This window comes from Carettochelys insculpta, chromosome 2 (genome assembly GCF_033958435.1).
Source record: "Carettochelys insculpta isolate YL-2023 chromosome 2, ASM3395843v1, whole genome shotgun sequence".
NCBI classification, from domain to species: domain Eukaryota; kingdom Metazoa; phylum Chordata; order Testudines; family Carettochelyidae; genus Carettochelys; species Carettochelys insculpta.
In genome coordinates this window covers 64,070,905-64,081,672 of record NC_134138.1, presented here as the reverse complement: position 1 = coordinate 64,081,672, position 10,768 = coordinate 64,070,905, and positions in this window count along the sequence as shown.

The window sequence follows — 10,768 nt, the reverse complement described above, 5'->3', positions numbered from 1 at the left end:
CTGAGTCGCACTAACGCTGTTAGTAGAGATTCGAAATCCCCAGTCTGAAACAGCAGCAGGGGCTGAAATTCTGCCTCCCCTTCCCCCGAAAGGAAGGGCAAAGCTCCCGTCGACTTTGGTGAACCTCTGGCTGACACCCATCGGTACACTACCAAAGGCGTCAGAGGGGCTTTTCCCCTTCCAACCCGGGGCTGAATCCTGTGACTCTTATTCACGCACACTCGGTAGAAGTTGGCCTGAGTGAAAACTGAGTTAGGAGCCCAGGGTCTGGCCCTTCGCCTACCAAGCGGACCTCAGGGATGAGATGGTACCCAGCGACGCTAGAGCTCATTAGCGCTGCAGGTGTCGTCTCGTTCTCATTCTGATGGGGCGGGGTGTGTGGGGGGAGGGGCGTTAAAACTCATTGAACGCGTCTGTGCCTGTCTTAGTCATTCGTAGTCATCGGAAGTGTCCTTCGGAGCACAGAGACCTCAACGCTGGTGAGCAACACACCCACCGGCCTGTTTCTTTTAGCGAGATTGCAACTACTCGCCCTGTATTCCCTCTGTTCGGAGCGGCTACTTGCCCGTCCATTTGCTTGTGTACCATGGTCATGGGTCTTGTTTAATCTCCAGCTGCTCACTTGCCTGTCAGAGTCAGACGGGGCACGCCTCTGAGTCCTAGACCCAAAGGAGGGATGAAGCGGCTCTTTGCCCCCGAAAGCTGATGCTCCAAAGTATGTTAGTCTATAAGGTGCCACAAGACTTGTTGTCCTCAAAGCTACAGACTGACCCGGCTACCTCTCTGAGAACAGTAACTAGCTGAGTTCCAGCTTGCAAGGCGCTGGAGAGAAATGAGAACACGTTGATTAGCCCTGAGATTTCCTGCGCTACCAACTCAATTAGAATCACCCGTGCGGCTCGGGGCTCGCAAAAAGGGAAACAAATAATTCTCCCCTCTTCCCCACGGTATCACCTTAGCTCCTGAATTGCTTAGCCAGAGAGCCCATCCCTCTGTGCAGGGCCTTACTTTGGTAGCATATGAAACCTCTCCCCATGACTCGTTTCTGGAGCCGGTCCGTGAGAGGTTCTGGGTAGCCCGGGGGAGGGATTTAGATTTGGTCTGCGTTGTCCAAAGCTACTCCCCCGGGAACCCGCCTGAAAACGAAAAGAGGCTCAATTGGCTATTACCTGCGCTGCCCCTTTACTCGTGTTTGCGGGAAAAATTCTAATTTGCAGCCCGCCGGTATTTGCAGCCCAGGTTTGCCATGACATTGTGTCCCACCGAAGGGAGGACTACAGGTGATTTTCCCATGTCAAAGGACACCGACGGGGATCGGGGCTTGGGCCAGCGCTCGGGGGATTTTCTTTGGTTTTGCTCTTTTGTTTTATTTTTGCTCGTGTTTTGGAAGCTTTTAAGCAAACCCAAGAAGGGAGGGATACAGTGATAGAGCTTAAAACACTGCCCAGAAGGAGCTGCGCCTTGCCCTGGGGAGGATGAACCATAACTGCCCCACCCTTACAGCTGCAAAGGAGGAGTGCTCCCACCAGCAAACGCCGCTTCGCTCGCCTCCAAAGCGGTCCCGTCCCCCGCTGTGGTTTATTGCCGTCCTGCGCGAGCCTTCACCTCGCTGCAGGCTCTCAGCTCCAGGCAGCACACAGTGTGACAACGGCCAAGTAGCTAATTAAGATAGCGGATTATGCTTTAAAAATACTTTGTGTGTCTCTAATTCGCTGCTGGTTGTAGGCTCAGGAAGCACAACATCTCTCGGAAAAGGAGGAAGAGAAAGACTATGGCGATCACCCTGTCGCTTTACTGGCTCCGGCGTGTCCCGAGTTGGGAGCGCTCCGGAAGCGCAGGGACCAAAGGACTGTAACTACAGTCCTTGGAAAACACATTATTTCCCGCAATAATAAACCGCCTTGGGCTAATAATCTGTGTTTTACTGTGTTGTATTTGTAGGACATCAACTCTCCTCAGGTTTGCCGTGCATAAAAAGCCTACACACGTTGCAAAACCGCTAGGACAAGCGCTTGGCTTAATTATGGCAAACTAGAAATTGACACAGGCCATTCTCTGACAGTAGCAGGGCCGGGCCATGGATAGATGTCGTCTACATATACATCTGAACGGAAAAAATATAAAGGGAGAGAAATCGAAAGGGGGTATTGAAAGAGTCTTGGCTCCAGTAATCAAGGAAGCAGTTTAACTCTTTTCATCGTTACCAGATGAGACCAAATAGCTTACGTTTAGCTGGGCTTTTCAAATGCCACACACATCTAATACCGGTGAATTTCGACAGCCTTTGCCAGTACTTGAGTTGGCTTCCCCCAAGTGAGGCAATGCATCTTTAAAGAGAAATCTGCAACTGCCTAACCACAGTCAGAGATGTCTGCCGGGAGAAACAACAATGTTAATTCCTTCAAGCTCCCTCCGTGGAGATGATAAAGTGCAGCTATTATGGAAGATTGCAAGGTTAAATTAATTAGGTTCTTCCATTATGCTGCAGCCTTCTGAAGATGATTGCAATTTTCCTTTAAAATGCCATCATTGCCAGCTCTGTTTAGCAGCTAATGCAATTAAGGAAGCATAATGCAAATTTAACAACACAAATAACACTTTCCTTTATGTATGTTTAAATCGTGCGTGTCAGACATAAATCGCAAGCTTCAGCTTTCACTATGAAACAACTGCTCGAACGTCGTAAAAATATATATATGAAACAAACCAGTATTTGAATTCTTTTCTTCCCTGAGTTCTTGGATCAATACTTTCGTTTCATGTTTTCATGTTCCCAGTAACGTTAAGGGATCCAGTTACAAACTCTTGCCAGTAAGAAAGAAAATATGCCCCGCTATGCACCCTTCTTAACACTTTAAAGGCACTGTGTTTTCTTTTCATTTGGAACGACAATTTTGTTTGCTGCGTCGTTGCAAACTGGACTCTGGATTATTAGTAGACACACTTAATTCCGCCCAATCATGCATCCGGGCTGAACCCAAATCTGATACTGAGTGACACACTCTGGACCTTGGAAAGAGCTTTGGCTAAGTAAGATACATGGGTTTCGATTGATGGCAGCAAATCAATTATGACCAGGAAATCAGTAGAACTATCAATCCTATTACAATTCAGCACCAACATAAAAAGTAAGGTACTGTTATCTCAATTCTTTGCAGCCCTCCATGGATCATAATATAACTAAAGTAAACTTTTGCACTGCTCATATCAACTGCTTGCAGGACAAGTCTTTCAACGGATCACTAATGGTAAAGCCAGTTATGCTGACTCCTCCCTTCCTAGGGCTTGGGTCTAAGGCTTATAGACTTTGTAAAAAGTCTGATTGTTGAAATACTGCTTCATCTTATTTTTTACAGCCCCTTGTCTGTAATATTCTCTGTTTAACGACCATAAAAAGATATTGGGATTTTACAGTTTTTGTTATGACTGTCAACGTGAATAAATTGAAAGGGATAAAACAAGTAAAAGCAGAGGGCTCTTATTTTGGAGAGGTATTTTTCATTGTGATGTGCAATTCTTAAGTGCTGTCTGAGTGAAACCTGGGACAGTTTTCCACAATTTTATACTTCTGCTAACTGCAAAAATATGAATAATTAGAAGAGGATATATCTTGAACAGATACTTCCTATATATCAAATGCAAAGTTATAACAGACTGTAGGTGTTAGTCCAAAGCACAGGGTGGTTTTATGGAAGGAGGGGAGGGTGGGGAAGGGCATAATTATCTTGATGATGAAAGTGGGCACTAGAAGAGATTGAATCAAAGACAAATATGAGTTGGAATCACACATGATGATGACAGATGCAATCAGCTGTGATTAAAAAACTGACTTTCAGTGCTCAGCCAAAAGGTCACCTATTCTTCCATAACTGTGTCATTTTACTACAAGTTGTGTTTTGAGAGGAAAGACAGAATTATTACTGAAAAAGGTCCACATCAGCTATTGACACAACCTAACATTCAATCATATCTCCAAGCAAAGGAACTGCCAACACTTTTGTTTTTAGAGAGAGAGAGAGAGAGAGAGAGAGAGAGAGAGAGAGAGAACCCTAGGAAGCCAAACAAAAACTCCCACTCCAGCTCCAGTGGAGGATTATACTTTACTTTCAGTTAGGACCCAAGGGCTTCCTCCAATCTTTAAATGGCAGTTTTACTGAAGACTTAAAATTATGAAGGAGAGCCTGATGCTTCAGAAAATAAATGGCATTGTAAAGAGGGTGCCTCTATGTTTACGTTCACTTTTTTTCTTGTAATACTTTTTGTAAGTACAGCAAAATAGTTTTGGCTGAAAGAGTTTATATTTTATTGAATGGTGAAAGACAGTTTCTAGACTACTTTATGGTTTATAGTTTGCGGTTTGCAGAAAAAAATCAGGTGGGATATTTAAATTTGCCGTACACCTGATGATAATAGATCATGGCAGAAGCAGGCACGTTCTCTAAACAAATACATATTCCTTTTCATATCTTCTGTCAACGTGACCTAAATTAGAGACATGACTCAATCCTATGGCCACACAGTGTAAAACAGGGATAAACAATTGGAAATAATAAATTGTCTCTAATATTGCTAGGTTCATATAATTTTATTTGTACATTTTCCCAATTCACGCGCACGTGTGTAAAATCAGGCACGCACAAATCTGGTTGAACCTCTCTAATCCAGCACTCTCTTGTCTGGCAACATTCATAATCTGGTACAATTTTAGTTAGCTGAATATCCACTTATGATAGGTGTGACAAAGTTTCCCATGGTCACATAAAGGTTGTTTCCAGCCACCAGTCCTGTCTCTCAGTGCTCTGTTATTTAGCTGTAGTTTACCCTTAAATGTCTTCTAAGAGTCCAGTAAGCCGTGGAAGTGTTGGTAGTGTGCTAGTCAATACTGACTTCCCATTGTTCAACAAATTCTCTGGTTCAGCAGGGGTGAGGTTCTGAGGGTGTCAGACTAGAGAGGTGCAAACTGCATATGATATGAGTAACATAATGGCAGGTGAAATTAAATGTTGATAAGTGTAAAGTAATGCACATAATACCACTGTAAGTAAGTGCAAAATTATCTATCTATACACAAAATAATGGAGTTTCAATTAGCTGTTACCAATCAAGAAAGAGATCTTGGCATCATTATGAATCAGCCCATGAGCACACCTGCTGAACATATAGTGGCAGTCAAAAAACTAGCAGAATGTTAGAAACGGTTAGGAAAAGCGTAGAAAATAAAATTGAAAATATAATGTTACAGTATAAATCCGTGGTATGCCTGGTGTCCCATCTTCAAAAATTTGTATTTAGAATTGGAAAAGGGCAAAAAACTTGATTAGGTGTATGGAATAGCTTTTATGTGGGGAAAGATTTAAAAAAAACCATCTTTTTAGTTTGGGGAGTAGGATATGATAGATACATGAATGGTTTGGTGAAAGCAACTAGGGAAGTGCTATTTACCTCTTCATGTAATACAGGAACTAAAGGTCACCCAAAGAAATTAATAGGCAGCAGGGTTAAAACAAACAAGGAAATACTTCTTTATATAATGTACAATCAATCTGTGGAACTCATTGCCAGGGGATAACGTGAAGATCAAACACACAGGTGGGTTTGATAAAAAAACCTAGGTTCATTTGTGGCTGTTTACCAAGATGATTAGATACACAACCCCTAGACAAGTGAACCTAAACCTCCAAGTGCTTGAAGAGGCTGGGATTAGACAATGGGATGCACAACTTGATAATTGCCCCATTCCGTTAATTCCATCTGAAGTATCTGGCACCGATCACTGTTGGAAAAAAGCCCCTGAACTACCCCATTGGTCTGACCTAGCATGGCCTTACTTATAGATCGGGTTTGGTCAATAAATGGCCCATGAGCTGGATGCAGTTTGCCAATGTTAGCCCCTGGTGCGGTACCAGATCATTTATTTACCTGTGCATCTGCAGGTATGGCCACTCACAACTTCTGTAGGCCCAGCCTGCAGCACTTCCCACAGTTCCCGTTGTCTGAGAAAGGTGAACTGTGGCCAATGGGAGCTGTGTGTGGCCATACCTGAGGATGAGCAGGTAAATAAAACATCTGGCAGCCCACCAGGGGCTAATGCTGGCAAATGGCATCCAGCCTCAGAGCTGCTTACTGCCTGTGCCTATTATAGATTAAGGAATACATTAAACATGCTTTTCTTTACTGTCAGGTTCATTGAGGAATCTGGTTTTAGATATATTACTTATACACGTTTTTTTAAATAGGCCATAATTAAAGCCAGACTACTCAATGAATCTGACAATGCATTAATACATTTTTAATGTATCATTTAATATTTATACACCTGGGATGGTGCACTGCACACTATACCTTCTGTAGGAAGAAGCTCTTAAAAACTACTGTGAGCGATAAAAGGTAACTCTTAGTATTTTATATTAATATTAAAAGAACAAGGCAGAAATCTGTTTTTCTAGAACCTACACTAAAACAATTAACACATACTAATTTTGAGTTTTTGAGGAAAATGTTTCAAAATATCCTATTTGACTATATTAGGAAAAACTGGTGTGTTTCTTTTCTTCAAAGAAATCCCTCAGAATGCACAGTGACCTCACCTTGTCTGGTTCAATAGATGCAGAAAAATGATTAGAGTGCATTTTAATATTTGCTGTGCATGTGACACAAGAAACCAAGCCTGAGACTGTTTTCAGTGCTGATAGAGTCAGCTTACAAAAGCTTGTAAAAAAATTCAAACGGTTCTGGGGGCAAACCTATGTTGTTTCTAAACCAGAGTGGGTCAATGGGGTGTGGTTATTCACATGGCTGAATGGTGAATGTATGGATTAAAATTCATTTTACCACACTGGTTTCCAGAAGATTGTTTTGGCCTGGTGTTCCAATTCCATGAGCCAAAACTCTGGCCAGTATTTTGACAACAGAGCCAGGAAAAACAAAAAAGGCTTAGCCTATGAAAAAGAAATGAAGATGTAGTGAAGAAAACAGTAGTCTCTCTGCCACTGCCTTACTCAATCCATATGTGGACTTAAACACAGGAAATACCCACCATTCACCGCAATCAAGCCAGAGGCCTGTGCATCAGAAAGTGCCTTGTGGAACTAATTGGACTCTATTAAGATTGTCATTGACATGGGAAAGCATTTTAGATTTTAAATCAGAACCTCCAAAGTTTATAGAAAAGATAATACTCTTACAGTGAATTCACTAATAAAAGTAAAAAAAAGAAAAAAAGTTTTACTCAGTGAATAAAAATGTTAGCATATAAAACTTTTATTAGTCATATGCCCACATTAAGTATCATTTGGAAGTTTGTTTGTGTTCCTTAACTTTATATATTTGCGTTTAATCTAAAGTATTTTCAACAGAGGCAAAATTCACTGAATATATTCTGGCACCACTTCAGAGTGGAAGAAAACCCAAACTTAGCAAATTTAAAATGGTAACCAACAAAGTTCATGGCACATTTCATAAAGGCAATATTTAAAACAAAAACAGTTTGAAACAATGGAGGTAGAGTGAACTTTTTCCATTCACTTTATAAAGTTTAATTAAAAGAAAACAACCAACTCAATAGCATTTGACCTTGCCAACAAGGCTTTGGGAAAGCGTGCATTTTAATATTTCCATACCAGATAATTTCTTTCATTTATGCCCTTTTCTCCTTTCATTCCATTGTATCATTGCATTTGGATTTGAAGCACAGTAACACATGATTTGAGCTGACAACTGTCACAGTGTTATGGTTGCCAATCCATTTCAATCTTTGGGTAGTCTTTTCTGATTTCTAATGTTCCGTGATTTAAAAATCTGTATCCAGCTTTTCTTCTATTCTTGCCACTTTATAGCTTGAATATAGCATGCTCCGTCAATATAAGGAGTTTCTAAGCATTTAAATGTATCAGATTTTTGTTCAAGCTTATTTTAATGCAGCATATTGAGAAAATTAATTATAAAAGCTAGATGCCTTTTACTTATTGATGGTATGACAACACTGAATTTACCTCAGCTTCATAGTCACAGATGTTGTTTTATCTCATACAGATTTTTCTTTTCTTTTAAATCTTTCTGTTACAGGTCACTCCCATGCTGGTTTGCCATTTTTTCAATTTCAAAAACCATGAGAATTTTAATGTGAAATCCTCAATTTAAACCCACGTTTCTGTCTGAATATTTCCATATTGTCTGTTGTTTCAACCTACCAGTTACCAAACTGTAATACCTAAGATTATGATAATACAGAGATTAGAGTTGGAGAAATATTTCTCAGTCTCTTGCAGTTTACTTTGTGTATTTGTTCATAACGTTTACCAGAAATGCAGTCACAGTCAGAGCAGAGCAAAATTTTGAAATTCCATCCTGCAGGAAACTCTGACATTTCAACATTTTTGGAATTTGAAAATATTACGTCAAACAAAAATTGCCCAAAGGTTAAAGCATGACACTTTGATGCTTTCTATTCACACATTTTGACAGTTGTGAATTTTGGTTCACTGCAGTTTCCAGAACAGCTTTGATTCAAGACAGTCCAATATTAAATTGCATTTGCTCATAATAGCATGTTACCTTGTTGTGAAAGCCTGATGCACTTATTCTCCCAAACAGGCCAGGATCCAGAACTGAACTACATCTCCCACAAGGCATCCACAGTCATGTGACTCCCATGAGCACAACACAGCTCTGACCACTGGGACAGATGTAGTCATCCAGGGACACTCGTCCACAGGAGAGAAAGGCTGTCTGAAGTACATCATCCTGTGATGCTGCAAGGATAGGGGACACAGCATATGATTTTAATTAGGCTGTACATGTAATCTTAAATGTCTGAGACTACCCATGCATGTTGAATAGTAACAGAGAGGCAGCCGTCTTAGTCAGTATTCTAACAAAACAAACCAGTAGTCATGTAGCACTTTAAAGACTTATGAAATAATTTATTAGGTGATGAACTTTCGTGGGGCAGACCCACTTCTTCAGATCTGGAGACAGCCACATAGTCAGATATCTCCAGATCTGAAGAAGTGCATCTGCCCCATGAAAACTCATGACCTAATAAATTATTTTGTTAGTGTTTAAAGTGCTACACAACTGCTTTTTTTATTTTCTGAGAGTAGCCAGCAGATCAAAGTGTACAATACATGTACTTTCCTAATCATTCTAACTTTTACCTGGAGGTCTTCCTGCCCTTGTTCCACTCCCCCCATCCTATGACCTCCTGCATGCAATGGAACAAATGATTGTGGCAGACAGGAGGTGCTAGGCAGGAGGGAGAGGAGGCTACTGGCAGGAGGAACTGTGGGGAAAGTATAGGCACTGACCTATGGGGCTCCGTCCCTGGAACACATACTGAGTCACTACCTCTGACAACACCTATTCAGGCTGCCCAACATTTTCCACTATGAGATCCTGTTTTCAGTTGCTCATTACATTTCAACTGTTAATCATTTAGGCTGAAATGTTCTGTGCTAGGTTTCTACCTCAGGATGAATGTGTCCAGAAAATTTCATCCACAGTGGTTCCTTGTGGGCCCTTGTAACCTTATGGTTATATATTGGTTTGCCCATGTTCAAAGATTCTGATTAACCTTGTAGAGAAGCATCTCTATTATTTCCATGCCCTGGAGCTGGGGTTGGAAATGTTGTAGAAGGGTGGCCTTCACATCAAAGCTGTGCTTTTTAAATCTTCCCAACTTTGGCCAGATTATAAAGTTTTGAAAAATTGCAGTTTGCACATGCTCAGTGGCATGGTCATCCTTATCAGTGGTGGTGCCCAGAATTGGCACCCACTCCACTATGGAGGAAGCAGCTGCTCTGCTCTGTGGAAGCTGTGTAGGGGCAAGGGATTGCCAACTCTTCCGGACCAGATAAACTGCATGCCATTTACAGCAATGGTGTCTGGTATCTCCGGCAGGACTATCCTGAGCAGGGGGGATCCTGGGAAACCACCCCCAGTACCCTAGCACATGGCCCGGGACAACCCCCCACAGGCATGCAGCAGGCCCCACCCCTCCACACTCCACCCCCACCCTATCTCCTTATTCCCTCCCCAGGCAATTGGCCTGGTAATTACCTGGGGCAGGGTGCAAAAGCAGCAGCAGGTGTCATGTCCCCTCAGCCCCCTTCGCACTTCTCATTCAGGAGCCACAAGTGGCAGCCGGCTCCATGGTGCTGCCCTCCCGGGCTGCTGAGCTCTGTTTCTCTGTGGGCACTGGGGTGTGGAGCTGCTTCCCACTGCCACAGGCATGGGGGCTCAGTAGGTCAGGAGCGTGCAGCTGTGTGGAGCAGGCTGCCGCTCACACTGCCCACATGGTGAGTGCAGGGGGGCACAAAGGGAGGAGACTCCCCTGTTGTTGCTCCCACCCACCACAGCCGCACCTTACCCCAGGTAATCCTCCCTCCTGCTGTCCCTGGGATGGCTGGGAGGGGGCTTCCGAGGCTCTTAAAAGTGCTGGGCGTGGGGTGGCTCCCCCACCTTGTCCTATGGACAAGATGGCTCTGCTCTCGGGTCTGAGAGAGTCAACAACCCTGGAGCAAGGCAGAGAGGGAGGCTCACCTGTGGCAGCAGAGGAGCAGGGAGGAGGCACAGGTGGTGGTGGACAGCACAAGCACAGGCTGGAGGAGCAGAAGGCGGCTGTGCTGCTGGCTGGAGAGAGCCTGCTCTTTGAAGGGAGAAAGCCAGTGAGCATGTTTTGGGTGTTGAGCCTGTGGGGAGTGGTCATGGGGGGGCGGGTTCCCAGAGCCAGCTCTAAGCCCATTGGAGCAGCGGTCGGCTGGTGGATGGG